The sequence below is a fragment of the Pristiophorus japonicus genome, chromosome 6 (assembly GCF_044704955.1).
Source record: "Pristiophorus japonicus isolate sPriJap1 chromosome 6, sPriJap1.hap1, whole genome shotgun sequence".
In the NCBI taxonomy this organism is placed as follows: domain Eukaryota; kingdom Metazoa; phylum Chordata; class Chondrichthyes; family Pristiophoridae; genus Pristiophorus; species Pristiophorus japonicus.
In genome coordinates this window covers 50,438,721-50,458,205 of record NC_091982.1, presented here as the reverse complement: position 1 = coordinate 50,458,205, position 19,485 = coordinate 50,438,721, and positions in this window count along the sequence as shown.

Genomic DNA, 19,485 nt, shown 5'->3' with positions numbered 1-19,485 from the left:
CCAGGTCTGCGTCTATCCCTGGCCACCAAACGTGTGACCTGGCAATTGCCTTCATCATGACAATGCCCGGGTGCTCATTGTGGAGTTCTCGGATGAACTCTGCCCATCTGGGGCATGACTATTCAGTTTCCCCATAGTAGGCAATCGGCCTGAATCGAGAGTTCATCCCTGAGCCTGTGAAATGGTTTAAATTCCTCAGGGCATGCCCTGTACGTGGCTGCCCAGTCCCCATTCAGGACACATTTCTTGACTAAAGACAGTAGCGGGTCTCTATTTGTCCAGACTTTGATCTGACGGGCTGTCACAGGTGAGCCTTTACTTTCGAAAGCTGCAACAGCCATGACCATCCCAGCAGCATGCTTGGTTGCCCCCTCGGTGGTGGCTAGTGGGAGCCTGCTGAGTGCATCGGCGCAGTTTTCAGTGCCCGGTCTGTGCCGAATTGTATAGTCATAGGCGGCTAACATAAGTGCCCACCTCTATATGCAGGCCGATGTGTTTGCATTTATGGCCTTGTTGTCGGCCAAAAGTGACGTTAGGTGTTTGTGATCTGTCTCCAGCTCAAATTTCCTGTCAAACAGGTACCGGTGCATTTTCTTTACCACATATACACATGGAAGCGCATCCTTTTCGACCATCCCGTAACCCCTTTCTGCCTGGGACAGACTTCTGGAGGCATAAGCTACCGGCTGTAACTGACTCTTGTAAAGTCCTGTCCCCTCAGTACAGATTCACATGAGGCATGTAGTGGAGTCAAGGTCACTCTGGACCTGCACCTTTTATTTCACAGCTCTGGAATGCTGCACTTGCCTGAGACCTGTCCTTATATACCTGTCCCTTGCAAGTGCACCCCTGTTGGTAAGGTATGCTGGTGGTTACAGGTCATATCTTATTACAGTCATGTATAGCATGTTGGGATACAGTTATATATAATAATGTAAGATACATGACATCACCCTCCCCCAAGGTCTTATTGTCTTTATAGGTTCAGTCTCTCAGGTGGTCTACGCTCTCGCGTGGAGCGTCTGAGTTGTGGTTCAGTTGTTTGCCTTGGTGTCTGTTTTTCTTTGGGTGTGGTTGCTGGTATCGTGCCTGGGCTGTCTGTTTCGATTGGTGTGATTGTTGTTGACTCGCCTGGGCTGTCTGTTGGGATTGCCCTTTCCTCAGTTTGTTCCCTCTGTCTGTCCACCAGGTGTGGTGCGAGTTCCACATTGCAGTCTGCCTCTGATTCCGCAGTGCTGTTGGTAAATCTGCTTTTGGCTTGGTCTACATGCCTCCGGCAGGTTTTGCCATTGTCCATTTGTACTACCAGTAGCCTGTTTCCTTCCTTGCCTGTTACTGTCCCTGCAAGCCATTTGGGACCCCTGCCATAGTTTAGTACAAACACTTTGTCCCCTACCTCATTCCATCACCCCCTCGAATTTCTGTCATGGTACTCAGTCAGCTTACGGCGCTTTGCCTCAACGATTTCGTGCATGTCTGGGAGGATTAATGAGAGCCTTGTTTTCAAAGTCTTTTTCATCAACAGTTGCGCGGGGGGGAATCCCAGTCAGTGAGTGCGGACGAGATCTGTATACCAATAGCAGTCGCGACAGGCGACCCTGCAGCGTGGGACCTTGGATTTTAAGCATGCCTTGTTTAATGATTTGCACTGCTCTCTCCGCCTGGCCGTTGGAGGCCGGCTTGAATGGTGCCGTCTTGACGTGATTTATGCCGTGGTCAATTATAAAGTCTTGGAATTCTGCGCTGGTGAAGCACGGACCATTGTCACTGACTAATTCCGTGCGTTGCAAACATGGTTGCGAGGCTCTCCACAGTGGTGGAGCTTGTGCTCGAGTTTAAAATGGTGCATTCGATCCACTTTGAAAATGCATCTACAACTACGAGGAACATTTTGCCCATGAATGGGCCCGCATCGTCTATGTGCACCCGCGACCACGGTTTGGTAGGGCAGGGCCAGGGGCTCAGTGGAGTCTCCCTGGGGGCAATGCTGAGTTGGGCACAAATGGTGCACCTTCGGACGCAGAGCTCCAAGTCCGCGTCAATACCAGGCCACCAGACATGGGATCTGGCTATGGCCTTCATGAGAACGATCCCCGGGTGCTCGCGGTGGAGCTCCCGGACAAATGCCTCTCTGCCTCGCAGAGGCATGACTACTCGGCTGCCCCACATTAGGCAGTCTGCTTGTAGTGATAGCTCATGCATGCGCCTGTGAAAGGATTTTAGTTCCTCGGGGCAGGCATCGCGAGCCTCTGCCCAGTCACCGGTTAGGACACATATTTTTACTAAGGATAACGTGGGGTCGCTGGCCATCCAGGCTCTGATTCGGCGAGCCGTCGTGGGCGAACCTGTGGAGTCAAAGGCATTGATTGCCATGACTATCTCACAGTCCTGTTCATCAGACCCTTCCGTGGTCGCCAGGGGTAGCCTGCTGAGCGCGTCGGCACAGTTGTCTGTGCCTGGTCTGTGCCTTATGCTATAGTCGTAGGACGCCAGCATGAGTGCCCACCTTTGAATTCGTGCCGAGGCGTTGCCATTTATTGCCTTGCTCTCGGATAGGAGGGACGTGAGGGGCTTGTGGTCGGTTTCTAACACGAACTTGGCCCCGAAAAGGTATTGGTGCATCTTTTTGACACCGTACACGCACGCGAGCGCCTCCTTCTCTACCATTCCGTACCTGCGCTCCGCCCACGAAAGTGACCTGGAGGTATAAGCTATGGGTTGTAATTTGCCCGCACTATTGACATGTTGCAAAATGCGCCCGACCCCATACGCTGACGCATCGCATGTGAGAACTAGCTTTTTACCTGGGTCAAAGAAAGTCAAAACACTGTTGGAACACAGAAGGTTGCGTGCCTTATTGAAGGTGGGTTCCTGGGCGTCCCCCCAAAACCAATCGCACCCCTTTCTGAGTAGCATGTGGAGAGGCTCCAGCAGCGTGCTTAAGTTCTGCATAAAGTTCCCAAAGTAATTGAGTAGCCCCGAGAAAGGCGTGCAGTTCTGAGACATTCCGGGGCCTGGGTGCCAGGCGAATTGCTTCTGTTTTGGACTCTGTTGGGCGGATTCCATCAGCGGCAATCCTTCTGCCGAAAAATTCAACCTCGGGTGCGAGAAACAGGCACTTGGATTTCTTGACTCATAGGTCTACCCGATCCAACCGCTTTAGTACTTCCTCCAAATTACGGAGATGGGAGTCGGTGTCCCTGCCCGTGATAAGTATGTCGTCTTGAAATACAACCGTCCCCAGGATGGGCTAGAGCAGACTCTCCATGTTGCGCTGGAATATGGCAGCTGCCGACCTGATGCCGAATGGGCATCGATTATACATGAAAAGGCCTCGATGTGTGTTGATGGATTCCTCGGTCAATTCTTGTGTCATATACACAGATGTGAGGTCTAATTTTTTAGAAAAATTTACCTCCAGCCAATGTGGCAAATAAGTCCTCCGCTCTGGGCAGCGGGTACTGGTCTTGTAAGGCGACTCTGTTTATGGTAGATTTGTAGTCCCCACAGATTCGTACGGATCCATCAGGCTTCATGACTGGGACGATGGGACTTGCCCAGTCGCTAAATTCCACAGGTGATATAATGCCTTCCCGCAGAAGCCTGTTTAGTTCGTGTTCAATCTTTTCCCTCATCACATCGGGTACAGCTCTGGCCTTGTGATGGACCGGTCTAGCATCCTGTGTGATGTAGATTTTGACTTTGGCCCCTTTGAAACTGCCCACACCTGGCTGAAAGAGATGTTCAAATCACTTTATAACTGTTGAGCAGGAGGTCCGTTCCTCTAATGACATGGCATGGACATCATCCCATTTCTAGTTTAGTTTTGCCAGCCGGCTTCTCCCCAGAAGTGCTGGGGGTCTCTGGGGACAATCCACAGGGGAAGTCGGTTCACTGTCCCTTTGTGTGTGACAGAGAGCATGGCGCTGCCGAGGACTGGTACGATTTCTTTGGTACAGGTCCTTAGTTTGGTGTCGACCCTTGTGAGTTTTGGTCTGTCTCTTTTATGCGACCACAGTTGTTCAAATTGTTGAGCGCCCATGAGAGATTGACTCGCTCCTGTATCCAGCTCCACGTTGACAGATATCCCGTTGAGTAGGACCCTCATCATTATAGGAGGCGTCCTGTCGTAGGAGCAGCGGCCATTGATCGTGTTGACCCGCTGTACATCGGTGTCCCGGCTACTGTCCCCACCATCTTCTGGTCCGCTTTCCAACCCATCCGATTCGTATACCAGCCGAGCTGCCATTTTTTTGCACATGCGGGCCAAATGCCCTGTATTTTCACAGTTCCTGCAAACAGCCTGCTGAAATCGACATCCCCTTGACGAGTGCCCACCCCCAACCCTCCAGCACAGACTGCTTGCAAAGAATGAGCTGCGGCTGGCTGATCTCTCTTGAGCTTCTCTCAGTTTGTAGTTGATTGCTCGCATTGTGGGTTGATGAGGTGTGAACGGCCGTTCCTGTGGCCCTTGATGGCTTCTGTTGCCACTGCTTGCTGTCGAAAGCCTGTTCTGCCAGTTTTGTCTGTGTGTGGGGGTAGCAGCTTTTCTAATGCTGTGAACTCCTTATTCCATTATTTCGTTAGTTGTCGTACCTGCATTGTAAATCAACCTCGTTTCTTCTTCCCCTTCCAAGAATGTCTGTGCAACCAGTGCTGCTGCCTCTAAGGTCAGGTTCTTGGTCTCTATGAGCTTTCGGAATATGCCTGTGTGGCCTATTCCTTCAATGAAAAAGTCTCTCAGCATTTCTCTCCTCAGTCCATTGGAGAACTCACATAAACTAGCCAACCTCCGAAGTTCCGCCACGAAGTCGGGTATGCTCTGGCCCACACAGCGTCTGTAGTTGTAGAACCTGTGTCTGGCCATGTGTAGCTGCTCGCTGGCTTCAGGTGGTCTCTTACCAGTGTGCTCAATTCTTCAAACGACTTGTTTGCCGGTTTCTCAGGTGCCAACAGATCCTTCATTAAAGCATATGTTTTCGAGCCACAGCTGGTCAAGAGATGAGCTCTTCTCTTGTCTGCCGTATTGTCGCCTAACCAGTTTTTGATTACAAAGCTTTGCTAGAGCCTTTCAATAAAGTCCTCCCAATTGTCTCCTGCATTGTACTTTTTATCTGATCCGTTGTTCGCCATTCTGTGGATTCTGTAATCCCGTAACCCGTCGCCACTGTAAAGTCCTGTCCCCTCAGTACAGAGTCACACGAGGCATGTAGTGAAGTCAAGGTCACTCTGGACCTGCACCTTTTATTTCACAGCTCTGGAATGCTGCACTTGCCTGAGACCTGTCCTTATATACCGTCTCTTACAAATGCACCCCCGATGGTAAGGTATGCTGGTGGTTACAGGTCATATCTTAATACAGTCATGTATAGCATGTTGGGATACAGTTATATATAATAATGTAAGATACATGACAACCCTTGGCATTAACATGCTGCAATACACACCCGACTCCATAGGACGACGCATCGCACGTTAAAACAAGTTTCTTACATGGGTCGTATAGCGTTAACAGATTGTTGGAGCATAACAAATTGCGTGCTCTATCAAAAGCCATTTTATGCTGTCCACCCAGACCTATTCACGACCTTTGCGTAGGGGCACGTGTAGTGGCTCTAACAGCGTGCTCAATTTGAAAAGAAAGCTACCAAAATAGTTCAGGAGCCCCAGGAACGAATGCAGCTCCATCGTGTTACAGGGTCTGGGTGCTCTCTGGATCGCTTCCGTCTTGGACGCGGTAGGTCTGATCCCGTCTACTGCTACCCTCATCCTCAGGAATTCTACCTCTAGAGCTAGGAAGATGCACTTCGCCTTTTTCAGTCGCAGCCCTACCCGGTCCAGTCTGTGTAGCACCTCCTCCATGTTGTGGAGGTGTTCTTCAGTGTCGCGACCCGTGATGAGGATGTCGTCTTGAAAAACCACCGTCCCTGAAATCGACATGAGGAGGCTTTCCATATTTCATTAAAAGATCGCGGCGGCTGAACGAACCCCGAACGGGCATCTGTTGTACTCAAACAATCCCTTGTGTGTCATGATGGTGGTCAGCTTCTTCGACTCACTCGCCAGCTCCTGGGTCATGTAAGCTGAGGTCAGGTCCAATTTTGAAAAAAGTTTGCCACCGGATAGCGTCGCAAAGAGGTCCTCCGCTCTCGGTAGCGGGTACTGGTCTTGGAGTGACACCCGATTGATGGTGGCCTTGTAATTGCCACATATCCTGACCGACCCATCCGCCTTGAGCACCGGCACAATCGGGCTCGCCCAGTCACTGAATTCGACTGGCGAGATGATACCTTCTCTCAGCAGGCGGTTCAATTCGCCTTCTATCTTTTCCCGCATCACGTACGGCACCACTCTGGCCTTGTGGTGTCCTGGCTTGGCATCTGGGTTTATGTGAATCACTACCTTGGTCCCCATGAAAGTGCCAATGCCGGGTTGAAATAGTGAGTCAAATTTGTCCAGGACCTGAGAGCATGATACTTGCTCCACAGAAGAAATTGCATTGACATCGCCCCATTTCCAGTTCATGACAGCAAGCCAACTCCTCCCCAGTAGTGCGGGACTGTCCCCGGGACAATCCAGAGTGGCAACCTGTTCTCCGAATCTTTGTGCTGCCTAGCACCGGAATGATCTCCTTTGTATATGTCCGTTGCTGTGCGTCAATCGGCGATAATTTTGGTCTCCTGGCCTTGGACGCCCACAACTTTTCGAACTGTTTGATAATCATCAGGGACTGGCTGGCCCCCGTGTCTAGCTCCATTGATACTGGGATGCCATTGAGGAGCACTTTCATCATTATCGGTGGCGTCCTGGTGTATGAACTGTATATGTGCTCCACATGATCTCGCTGAACTTCAGCTTCCAGCGATTTCCCCCAGTGTTCATTTGGCCTCGTAGGGCTTACATCGGGCCCGTCTTCCTCGTACATCAGCCTGGCTGCAGGCTTCCTGCAAATACGCACCAAGTGACCGCTGACGTTGCAATTTCTGCAGGTATATTGCTGATATCTGCAAACTCTGGCTGGGTGTGTGCCTCCACACCTCCAACATGAGCCGTTGTTGGAAACAAAAGTTTCATTACCAGTCGATCGTCTCTGACTGTCTCTGTGACTGTCCTTAAGTGCACCATTAACAGGTGTTGATGGCCCCATTACTGGCCTCATTATCCCTTGCGATGGCGTGAATCGCCGTTCAGCTAGCCATTGTCTCTGTTGAATTCCCCCTCTGGGTTCGACGACATGTTGGGGCATGTGCGATTGCCCTTGTCTGCCTGGAGAACTATGTGCCTCATTAACAATGTTGACTCCCTGTCCATTTGCTGCATTTGAGCTCAGATTTTTGTCAAACATCATTCTGGTCTCTTCCTTCCCTGAGATAAAAGTCTGGGCCATCAAGGCCGCCGTTTCCAGGGTCAAGTCTTTGGTCTCAATCAGTTTCTTGAAAACCCCAGCGTGCCCGATGCCCTCAATAAAAAAAGTCTCGAAGCATCTCCGCTCTGCATGCATCTGGGAACTTACATAGGCTCGCCAGTCACGGGAGATCTGCCACGATGTCTGGAACGCTTTGCTCTTCTCGCCGCCGGTGCGTGTAAAACCGGTGTCTCACCATGCATGCTGCTCGCCGGTTTAAGGTGTTCCCCGATCAACTTACTGAGCTCGTCAAACGTCTTTTCCGCCGGCTTCTCTGGCGCTAGAAGGTCCATCATCAGGGAGTATGTTCTGGATCCACAAACCGTCAGGAGATGAGCCCTGTGTTTGTCGGCCGACTCCTGTCCCAACCATTCCTTGGTGACGAAACTTTGCTGTAGTCTCTCAATAAAATCGTCCCAAATATCACCAACACAGTACCTCTTGTCTGCGCTGCTAGTGGCCATGCTCGCGTGGTTTAAATCCCAGTTTCTCCTCGCCAATGATACGTCCTTACTATACAGTATAAATGCACACGAGGCCCATGCTTGAGAGAAGGTCACTCTGTGACTCTAACCTTTATTAGCCAGCACTCAAGTGATGAAGGTGGGTGAAGCTTCCCCTTTTATACCTGAAAGTCCAGGTTAGGAGTGTCTCCCACAAGTTCACCACCTAGTGGTCAGTGTTCTCACAGTGTCAACTTAGGTCAGTTTATACATGGGTTACAATACTGGTTGAATACATAACAATGCCAATAGCAATTAAACTGCTCACTCTCAGCACAGACTGCCAGGTGGCTGAACTATGTGCATCTGTTTGCGCACACATCAATGAGTGCATGAATCACAGATCACCATTTCTGATTGCTGATGTAGTTCCTTTACCAAGTCAGCACATTTTCGCCACTGAATATTTAAGGGGAGAAATTGGGGTCATGTGCACCTCCCGCTGGGACGCAAACTATTTTCCGCCCAGACGCGGCATTCAAATGAGGCCCAGCGATTAAAATCGGGCTGGGCCTTGACCTCGCCATTGTTTCCTATTTTTTTTGATTTAATGATTCACAGGATATGGACGTCGCTGACAAGGCCGGCATTTATTGCCCATCCCGAATTGCCCTCGAGAAGGTGGTGGTGGGCTGCCATTTCAGAGGGGCAATTAAGAGTCAACCACTTTGCTGTGGTCTGGAGTCACATATAGGCCAGACCGGGTAAGGACGGCAGATTTCCTTCCCTACAGGACATTAGTGAACCAGATGGGTTTTTATGACAATCCGACAGTTTCATGGTCACCATTACTGACACTAGCTTTTTAATTCCAGATTTATTTAATTAACTGAATTTTAATTCCCCAGCTACCATGGTGGGATTTGAACTCATGTCTCCGGATCATTAGTCCAGGCCTCTGGATTACTAGTCCAGTGACATAACCGCTATGCTACCGTGCCCTGTTGCGCCGCCCACTTCGTGACTTGCACGCACCACGGTTCCCGTCCTGCCACGGTTAAAATCAGGACCATTACGCACATCTACACTTGTATCCCATGCCGTAATTGCAGAGATTTTAAGAATATGCAAGAAACTACAGTGCTCAATCACACATCCAGCATGGTACAAGGATTACAACAAAGACAACAGCAATAGCTGGTGTTAATATAGAGCCTTTAACGTAGTGCGATATCCCGTTATCAGACAAAAATTGACACCGAGCCACATACGGAAATATTAGGAAAGGTGACCAAAAGCTTGGTCAAAGAGGGAGGTTTTAAGGAGCGTCTTAAAGGAGGAGAAAGAGGTAGAGCGTCGGAAAGATTTAGCCAGGGAATTCCAGACATTAGGGCCTCGGCAGCTGAAGGCACGGCCCCCAATGGTGGACCGAAGGAAGTCGGGGATGCTTAAGATGCTAGAATTGGAGAAGCGCAGAGATCTCGGTGGGTTGTAGGGCTGGAGGATGTCACTGAGGTAGGGAGGGGCGAGGCCATGCAGGGGATTGAAAACAAGGATGAGAATTTTAAAATCGCGGTGTTGCCGGGCAGAAAGCCAATGTACCTGAGTGAGCACAGGGATGATAGATGAACAGGATTTGATGCGATTTAGGAAACAGGCAGCAGAGTTGTTGACGAGCCCAAGTTTACCGATGCTGCAAGATTTGTAAATTAGAAATGTGTTGTAGGCTATCAGATAACAAAGGCAAATTTGTCTGCAGGGCTTATTGTGATCTCTCAGGGAATTAACGGCAAAATATCATGTGGAGTTTTGATAACATCAGTCCTGCTTTTCACAGTTAACTCCACAAAACCAGGAGCTTCAGGGTTTACAGATTCAATCCAGACAAATTCCCAGCTATAACATGAACCAACTTTTAATCTTGAATGTTTCACTTAGTTTTCTTATAGATTTGGGGGGGGGGAGGTGGAATTGCCCCTTTTTATAACCCCATTTGCTTAGTTGGCATTTAACCATGCCAGCCTCGCGGCCCACGGGACAATTTCCCGCCCGGGAAGTTAAGGAGTCGGTGTTGGGCGGTGAGGGTTTGCCATGCACGACGATGACGTCATCGCCAGTTGCACGGCAGCCCGGTGCACTATCCATGGGGCACGGCACTGCCAGGACACGCCTCCCGAACCTCCGGGGCAATTGCCTGTGAGGCGGTAGTGCCCTCCTCCCCCAGGCGAAAACTGCCTCTCCCCCCCCCCCCCCCAAGGCGCTAACGGGACTATAAAAAGGAGCAACTCCATCCCTTTTTTCTTTTGCTCATTAGGTGTTCATCTGGGGTACACGCCATTGAGAGTCTTCTTGTTAATTCATTCTAAGGATGTGCACATCGTTGGCAAGACCAGCATTTATTGCCTGTCTCTCGTTGCTCTGAAATAGTCCTTTGGTACAACTGGGTGGCTCGCTAGCAATGTGGGGGTCTCAGACCAGATAAACATGGCAGCATTCCTTCCCTAAAGGGCATTTGTGAACTAATTAGGTTTTTAATGATATGGTCACTTTTACTGATGCCACGGTGGGATTTGAACGCATTCTCTGGATTATCAGACCAGTAATATGACCACTATGTTACTGTACCCACACAGTAGGTTGATGATTCTGGGGTGGGGGATGGGAAAGGTGTGTCGGTACCTTCCTCAGAAAGAGTTCCAGTGGTCCCAACACAAGTGGACAAGAATTAAATAGTTTTTTAAAATTACAATTCATTTCTTCAGGGGTCCAGGGTACAATATTGCCCTGGAACCCAGCCACCCCCCCCATCCCCAGGTCGTTCCCACTTCCGCTGCTTGGTGACAATGCTATACCTGGTCTTACCTCCACCTATCCTATGCTGAGCCCCTCTGAGGGCTGGGAACACAACACCTTCTGATCTAAGGAGACCTCCTTCCCCTTTAGCCCCACCCTCTCTTATGCCAATGACCTTGTTTACTGCTCAGCCCCATTGGACAACCTGGAAACACTTATGTTAAGCCGAGAGCAAGCTTAATGCCCCAGCTTAATTTACGCTTCTTCCAGCGCATTTCTGCCAAAGTTATGGCAGCTGTGGGCAGCTGCTTGGCCTCATTGTGAGCAAAGTAGTCTGGGATGGCTGGCTGCAGGGGAAAGGATGAATCTTTTTACTTGAGGACATCCAAAACTCAGCATCCCGTGTCCTATCTCGCACCAAGTCACAATCACCCATCACCCCTGTGCTCGCTGACCTACATTAGCTCCCAGTTAAACAATGCCTCGATTTCAAAATTCTCATCCTTGTTTGCAAATCCCTCCATGATCTCACCCCTCCCTATCTCTGTAATCTTTTTCAGCCTCACAACCCCACAAGATGCCTGCGCTCCTCAGATTCTGCCCCCTTGAACATCCCTGATTATAACTGCTCATCGGTGGCCGTGCCTTCAGCTGTTTGGGCCCTAAGCTCTGGAACTCCCTCCCTAAACCTCTCCGCCTCTCTGCCTCTCTTTCCTCCTTTAATATGCTCCTTAAAACCTACCTCTTCAACCAAGCTTTTGGTCATCTGCCTTAATTTCTTCTTTTGTGGCTTTGGTGTCAAATTTATCTGTTTTGTCTTGTAACACTGCTGTGAAGCGCCTTGTGACGTTTTATTATGTTAAAGGTGCTATATAAATAGTTGTTTTTGTTGTTGTTGTTGTTGTTGTTGTTGTTGAGGTTCACTCTAGAAATTGAATGTGGTTGCACCGAGCGCTGCTAATTTCTCCACTTAATGAGCACACTTCCCCGCCTCTCCAATAATCTGTCAGAGAGTTACGTGCTCATTAAGTGGAGAAATTAGCAGCGCTCGGTGCAACCACATTCAATTTCTAGTGCGAGGCATTGGAAACACCGGTGTGTTCTTGGTATCCAGCAGAGCAATCGTTTGAGCTGGACAAGTTGGGAGATTGGCAATACATCTTTTTAAATATTCCTCTTTTTCTCTGTCAGGTAGGCTTCATTGCAGCTAGCACCATGACCAGCTCCCTTCGCCCACCTGATCTGGGCAACCCCGGGATGGTGGTGCAACCATTAGCCTGCCACAATTATAGTAAGGAGCCAACCTCTCCTCCCCCGCACCCCACCGCCCCCCACTCCCGGTGGATCTGTAAAAACCCAACCTGTCAAGCCCAGTGCTGCCATGTCCAGGTTTGCGTGTGATTCCAAGGCATGATTGCCGGGCCAAAGTGGATTCGATATTGTATTGTATTTACGAGACAGGCCCCAGCGGAGACCAGCAGCGTAGGCTGGGACCCGGTGAATTCTGGACAATTTCTCAGACACCTCGGCCCCCCTCCACCAACACCAACCCCCCCCACCCCAACTCCCGCTGCACCACCAGCAGGCTTGCACAGGGAGTGCGCAATGCGCAATTTGGGACTGAGGAAATTTGGCATCGATAGAGGTAGTCATTTGGGGGTGAAATTGCCCCGCGCCCCATTTAGGGTGCACAATTGGAATTAATTGAAATGTTATCGCCCGGCGAAAGCGGAACCTGAGTGACTTGGAATTGGGGGCTTGGTGCATGAAAAACATCCGGGCAATATCGGAGCGAGGTGAGAGACAGGCAGAAGCGTAGCATTGTAAATCAGTGTCGCACTGAAAGGTCACAACGTCCCTCCCCTTTTGTTAAAGGGGAGGGCCGCTGCAAACTCTGCAGCCGCTTCCGTGGTGCCCACTGGGCCACCAGGGAGGGTTTCGGCCGAGCTGACGGCTACCATTGTCGTGCCAACTGCAAAGTCGGCAGACAGAAAGAAAAGATGGCGGCCGCGGCACAAGGCCCTCCCCTTTAAGGGCTGCCTTGGTGCCCCAGCCACCACAGCTTTGCGCTCCCGCAAAGTTGCCAGTGGCATCGCCCTGCGCCAACCTCGCTCCTGATGGGGCAAATTCCCCTGCGGGGCGTAAAGGGGTCGGCACGGGGCTATAAGGAGTCGGTGTGCACGGTGATGACGTCATCGCTGTGAGCGCCGCCGCTGGGGCGAAAACTACGGGGCACCGCAAAACCGTTTTCGTCGCCGCCATCCCGTGGGAAACTCCGGGCGAGTTGCTTCCATCGCCTGGCCCCGGGTGAAAAGTCTCCCGGCAGCACTGCGGGCCTTTCGGAAAGGGGCAACATCAGCAGTAAAGAAAGCATACCATTCGTCAATACATTCTTTAGTTCTTTCTTTCTGCTGGTAATGATTCAGTTGTTTTGTTTTCCAAATCTCATTGGCAACAGGAACATTACTTTTGACCACAGCCATCAAGTCATCGATGAAGGTTAGGGACCGAGCAGCGCTAAACAAACTCCCCTGAGAGATCTCTTTGTAAGTGTTGTGAAGGAAAGGGGAAGTGAAAATCTAATTATCTGGGTTTGCATCCTCTGAGACGGTGCCCATGACCAATTCACCAAGTTCACTACAATAACTGCAGAAAGTCATTCATATCAAGAACTTTAGAATTGTCAAGGTCTACTGTTCTGACTTTAAAACAGATCAAGAAAGTTTACTTCAGTTCTGGACTTTGCAATTGAAAGTGTTGCCGCACGACCAGGTTCAAATAAAATAAGAGTCAAGGTACTAAATCGTTTTCACGTATTGACCAAGAATTTTTTTTTGACTGAACTGCTGTATATTTCCTGATTCCCAGCATTGGCTGTTTTCTTTGTATTTCAGCAGTGAACAGTTTTACAGTTTCAAAATCCGAACAGAGACAGAATTTGGGTTTATCTGAAAATTCTAAATATGGAGTTCATTTGCACTGGAAAGGCTGCAGAGGAGATTTATAAGAATGCTTCCTGGACTGGAGAATTTTGGTTATGAGACAAGGTTGGAGATGCTGGGTCTGATTTCTTTGGAACAGTGGACGCTGAGGGGAGACCTGACTGAGTTGTATAAAATTATGAGGGGCCTGGATAGAGTGGATAGGAAGGACCTGTTTCCCTTGGCAGAGAGATCAACAACCAGGGGAGCATAGTTTTAAAGTAATTGTGGGGGGAGGTTTAGAGGAGATATGAGGGGAAATGTCTTCACCCAGTGGGTGGTGGGGGCCTGGAACTCAATGCCTGAAAGGGTGGTAGAGGCAGAAAGCCTCACTACATTTAAAAAATACTTGGATGTGCACTTAAATTGCCATAACCTACAGGACTACGGACTAAGAGCTGGAAAGTGGGATTAGGCTGGATAGCTCTGGTTGGCCGCTGAGGAAACGATGGGCCAAAATGGCCTCCTTCCGTGCTGTAAATTTCTATGATTCTATGATTCTAAGGGAATAGAGGGTTATGCTGATAGATTAAGATGAGGAAAGATGGGAGGAGGCTCGAGTGGAGCATAAATGCCAGCATGGACTGGTTGGGCCGAATGACCTGTTTTTGTGCCGTATATCCTATGCAGTCCTGTGTAATCCTATGGAATTCTTTTGAGGAATAGGTCACATTAGAATGATACCAAGGATGAGGGACTTCAGTCATGTGGATAGACTGGAGAAGTTTGGTTTGTTCTCCTTAGGGCAGAAAAGGTTAAGGGGAGATTTAATAGAGGTGTTCAAAATTACGAGGAGTTATGATAGAATAAATAAGGAGAAACTGATCTCACTGGAAGATGGGTCGGTAACCAAAGGACACAGATTTAAGATAATTGGCAAAAGAGCCATAGGGAAGATGAGGTGAATTTTTTTTTACACATCGAGTTGTTATGGTCTGGAATGCACTGCCTGGAGCAGTGGTGGAAGCAGATTCATTCGTAACTTTCATAAGGGAATTAGTTAAATACGTGTAAAGGAAAAATGAATTGCAGGGTGATGGGGAAAGAGTGGGGGAGTGGGACTACTTAGATACCTCTTTAGTGTCAGCTGTGGCTCAGTGGGCAGCACGCTCGCCTCTGAGTCAGAAGGTTGTGGGCTCAAGACCCACTCCAGAGACTTCAGCAGAAAAATCTAGACCAACAATCCAGTGCAGTGCTGAGGGAGCTATCTTTCGGATGAGTTGTTAAACGAAGGCCCCATCTGCCCTCTCAGGTAGACGTAAAAGATCTCACGTCACTATTTCAAAGAAGAGCAGGGGAGTTATCCCCGGTATCCTGGCCAATATTTATCCCTCAATCAACATAACAAAAGAAACCAGATTATCGCATTACTGTTTGTGGGAGCTTGGGTGTACGCAAATTGACTGCCGCGTTTTCCACATTACAACGGTGACTACGTTCCAAAAGTACTTCATTGGCAGTAAAACGCTTTGAGACGTCCGGTGGTTGTGAAAGGCGCTATATAAATGCAAGTCTTTCTTTTTTGTTTGAAGAGCCGGCACAGGCACGATGAGCCAAATGGTCTCCTTCTGTGCCGTATGATTCTATGATTCAATTTTATTTTCCAACAATTTGTAAAAAAAAAGAGCCTGTTATGTGCGTTAAGAACATAAGAACATAAGAAATAGGAACAGGAGTAGGCCATACGGCCCCTTAAGCCTGCTCCGACATTCAATAAGATCATGGCTGATCTGATCATGGACTCAGGTCCACTTCCCCGCATGCTCTCCATAGCCCCTTATCCCCTTATCGTTTTAGAAACTGTCAATTTCTTCCTTAAATTTTTCAATATCCCAGCTTCCACAGCTCTCTGAGGCAGCGAATTCCATAGATTTACAACTCTTTGAGAGAAGAAATTCATTCTCATCTCGGTTTTAAAGGGGCAACCCTTTATTCTAAGATCATACCATCTAGTTCTAGTCTCTCCCATCAGTGGAAACATCCTCTCTGTATCCACCTTGTCAAGCCCTCTCATAATCTTGTTTCAATAAGATCACCTCTCATTCTTCTGAATTCCATTGAGTAGAGGCCCAACCTACTCAACCTTTCCTCATAAGTCAACCCACTCATCCCCGGAATCAACCTAGTGAACCTTCTCTGAACTGTCTCCAAAGCAAGCACATCCCTTCGTAAATATGGAAACCAAAACTACACGCAGTATTCCAGGTGTGGCCTCACCAATATCTTATACAGCTGTAGCAAGACTTCCCTGCTTTTATACTCCATCCCCTTTGCAATAAAGGCCAAGATATCATTGGCCTTCCTGATCACTTGCTGTACCTGCATACTATCCTTTTGTGTTTCATGCACAAGTACCCCCAGGTCCCACTGTACTGCGGCACTTTGCAATCTTTCTCCATTTAAATAATAAAACTTGCTCTTTGATTTTTTTTCTGCCAAAGTGCATGACCTCACACTTTCCAACATTATACTCCATCTGCCAAGTTTTTGCCCACTCACTTAGCCTGTCTATGCCCTTTTGCAGATTTTTTGTGTCCTCCTCACACATTGCTTTTCCTCCCATCTTTGTATCATCAGCAAACTTGGCTACGTTACACTCAGTCCCTTCTTCCAAGTCATTAATATAGATTGTAAATAGTTGGGGTCCCAGCACTGATCCCTGCGGCACCCCACTAGTTACCGGTTGCCAACCAGAGAATGAACAATTTATCCCAACTCTCTGTTCTCTGTTAGCTAGCCAATTCCTCTGTCATTGCTAATATATTACCCCCCAACACCGTGAACCTTTATCTTGTGCAGTAACCTTTTAATGTCTTCTGGAAGTCCAAATACACCACATTCACTGGTTCTCCTATGGTATTACATTTTTAATAAAAGTGACATCAAAAGATACCAAAAGTTCCCATAAGGTTGGAAAGTACAATAGTTGAGTACTATGGAGACTATTTTAGTTAATTATCTGTGGTGCTATATGGATTTGAGTAGTGATTTTAGTGCCATTTCCTATATATATTATTTTGTAGCATCTACACTTTGTCAGTGGTGAAGCAAAATTAATATGTTACATAAACTCTCCTCTGTTTTAAGGCAACACAGCAAAATCTAATGAATCACCAGCAATCAAACATGAATTTTCTCTTGTTTGTAATGTCATGAAAATATTTTATTTGCAGAATGAGAGTAATCTACAACTTTAGTTCTTGGTGATGCATAACTTTGAAATTGGTCACATCATTAGAAAAACAATGGGCCAAAACTTCCGGAGTCGCCGAAGTGTGTACGAAGTGCTCATGGACACAGCGAGGCCTCGCAAAAGCCGGTTTTCGGGGCGTGATGCGCATGTGCCGAAAACCACCTTTTCCGATGTGTCAAGACTTCTCTGTACAGATTCCCTGCATCCCCGAGAGAAGGACATCCACGCGGGATGAAATTGGGCTACATGCCCAGCGAATGTCCTTCAACCTTTTACCCCTGGCAAAAGCAGGCTCATAGCTCACTTTTACCATCGTAAGAGTTTTAAAACATATAAAAATGTAATTTAACCATTTTTAGAATAAAAACCCTGTCCATTAAGGCGAGTTTATTTTTAATGCTATTAAAAAACACATTAAATAAAATTCCCCCAAATATTTTTTTTTCTAAAACATTTAATTACATTTAATTTCAATCAATTTTAAATGTGTGAGATGTTTTATTTATTTATTATGCTGTGTTTCGGTGTTTTAGAAGGCTATTCTCATTGATAGTAATGGGAGTCCGTACAAACAGAGCTCCCAATAGTATCAATGAGAATACTGCATGGTGATTGGTGGCCCAGGCCCATGTGACTCCAGCTTGTACATAAGTACCTGAAAGATATCTCCCAGTATGCTGCGCAGCAAATCTTAGCCTCCGACCGGAATCCTATGTACCTCCGGGACCACCAGGTACTTTTGCAGATATTTTTCGGGTCGGAGGCGTTCGTACGAGGGAAGCCATCGACCGCAATTTTCCCCCCAATATTCTTTTCTCTAACAATCATTAATATTCTCTGAAAAGAATATTAACGATTGTTTAACACAACGGTTGTTTATGTGGCTTGCAGCCATGTAACTTTAGTCATTTTCCTTCCAAATTTTTTTCTCCTTGATCTGTACATTTTCTTTAATTGACTCTCCACATTTAATTTACAGCACAGTACAGGCCATTCAGCCCAACTGGTCTATGCCGGTGATTATGTTCCACACGAGCTTTCTCCCACTTTACTTCATCGCACCCTATTACCATAACCTTCTATTCTTTTCTCCCTCGTGTGCGTATCTAGCTTCCTTTTGAATGCATCAACTCTTACAGTGCAAGGCAAAAATATTTTTTTGTCATCCTTTTTTTTTAAAGAATTCCAGCATCACCACTAATCTACCAATGAACAATATGCTGAAAATACACGGCAGTCACATTTAAAAAATACTTGGATGTGTAATTAAAGTGCTGTAGCCTACAGGGCTGCCAAGCAAGAGCTGGAAGTGGGATTAGGCTCGATAGCTCTTGGTCGGCAGGCATGGACACAATGTGCTGAAATGGCATCCTTCCGTGCTGTAAATCTTTATGATTCTATGATTTGCATTTAAATATGACATCCTGTTCAAAATAAAGTGGTGGCCACATATATTGTGGCATCATTTCAGGCCATGTCTTTCGACTGCTCCTAAAGTGCTGCAATGCCAGTTATACAGCATAGGCATAGGAATTTATTTTATTTATGCTAGGGATATGAATATTGCCAGCAAGGCCAGCATTTGTTGCCAATCCCAAGCTGGGGTGAGCCTGCTTCTTGAACCACTGCAGCCCATGAGATGAAGGTACTCCCACAGTGCTGTTAGAGAAGGATTTCCAGGATTTTATCCCAGCGACGAAGGAGGAATGGTGATAAATGTTCAAGTCAGGATGGGATGTGACTTGAAGAGGAATTTAGAGATAGGTGATGGTGTCATCATGCACCTGCTGCCCTTGTCCTTCTAGCCGGTGACGGTCGCAGGTTTTGAAAATGCTCCCGAAGGAACCTTGGCGAGTTGCTGCAGTGTATCATTATAGGCACTCCCTCGAAATCGAGGAAGACTTGCTTCTACTCTAAAAATGAGTTCTTAGGTGACTGAACAGTCCAATACGAGAATTACAGTCTCTGTCACAGGTGGGACAGTCATTGAAGGAAAGAGTGGGTGAGACAGGTTTGCCACACGCTCTTTCCGCTGCCTGCGCTTGGTTTCTGTATACTCTCGGCGATGAGACTCGAGGTGCTCAGCACCTTCCCGGATGCACTTCCTCCACTTAGGGCAGTCGTTGGCCAGGGACTCCCAGGTGTTGGTAGGGATGTTGCATTGTATCAATGAGGCTTTGAGGTGTCCTTGAAACGTTTCCTCTGTCCACCTTTGGCTCGTTTGCCATGAAGGAGTTCAGAGTTGAGCGCTTGCTTTGGAGTCTTGTGTCAGGCATACGAACAATATGGCCTGCCCAGCGGACCTGTTCGAATGTGGTCAGTGCTTCAATGTTGGGGATGTTGGCCTGGTCGAGCCCGCTAACGTTGGTGTGTCTGTCTTCCCAGGGGATTTGCAGGATCTTGTGGCGACATCGTTGGTGGTATTGCTCCAGTGATTTGAGGTGTCTACTGTATATGGTCCATGTCTTTGAGCCATACAGGAGGGTGGCTATTACTACAGCCCTGTTGACCATGAGCTTGGTGGCAGATTTGAGGGCCTGATCTTCGAACACTCTTTTCCTCAGGTGGCCGAAGGCTGCACTGGAGCACTGGAGGCGGTGTTGAATCTCGTCATCAATGTCTGTCCTTGTTGATAAGAGGCTCCCGAAATGGTCCACGTTGTCCAGGGCC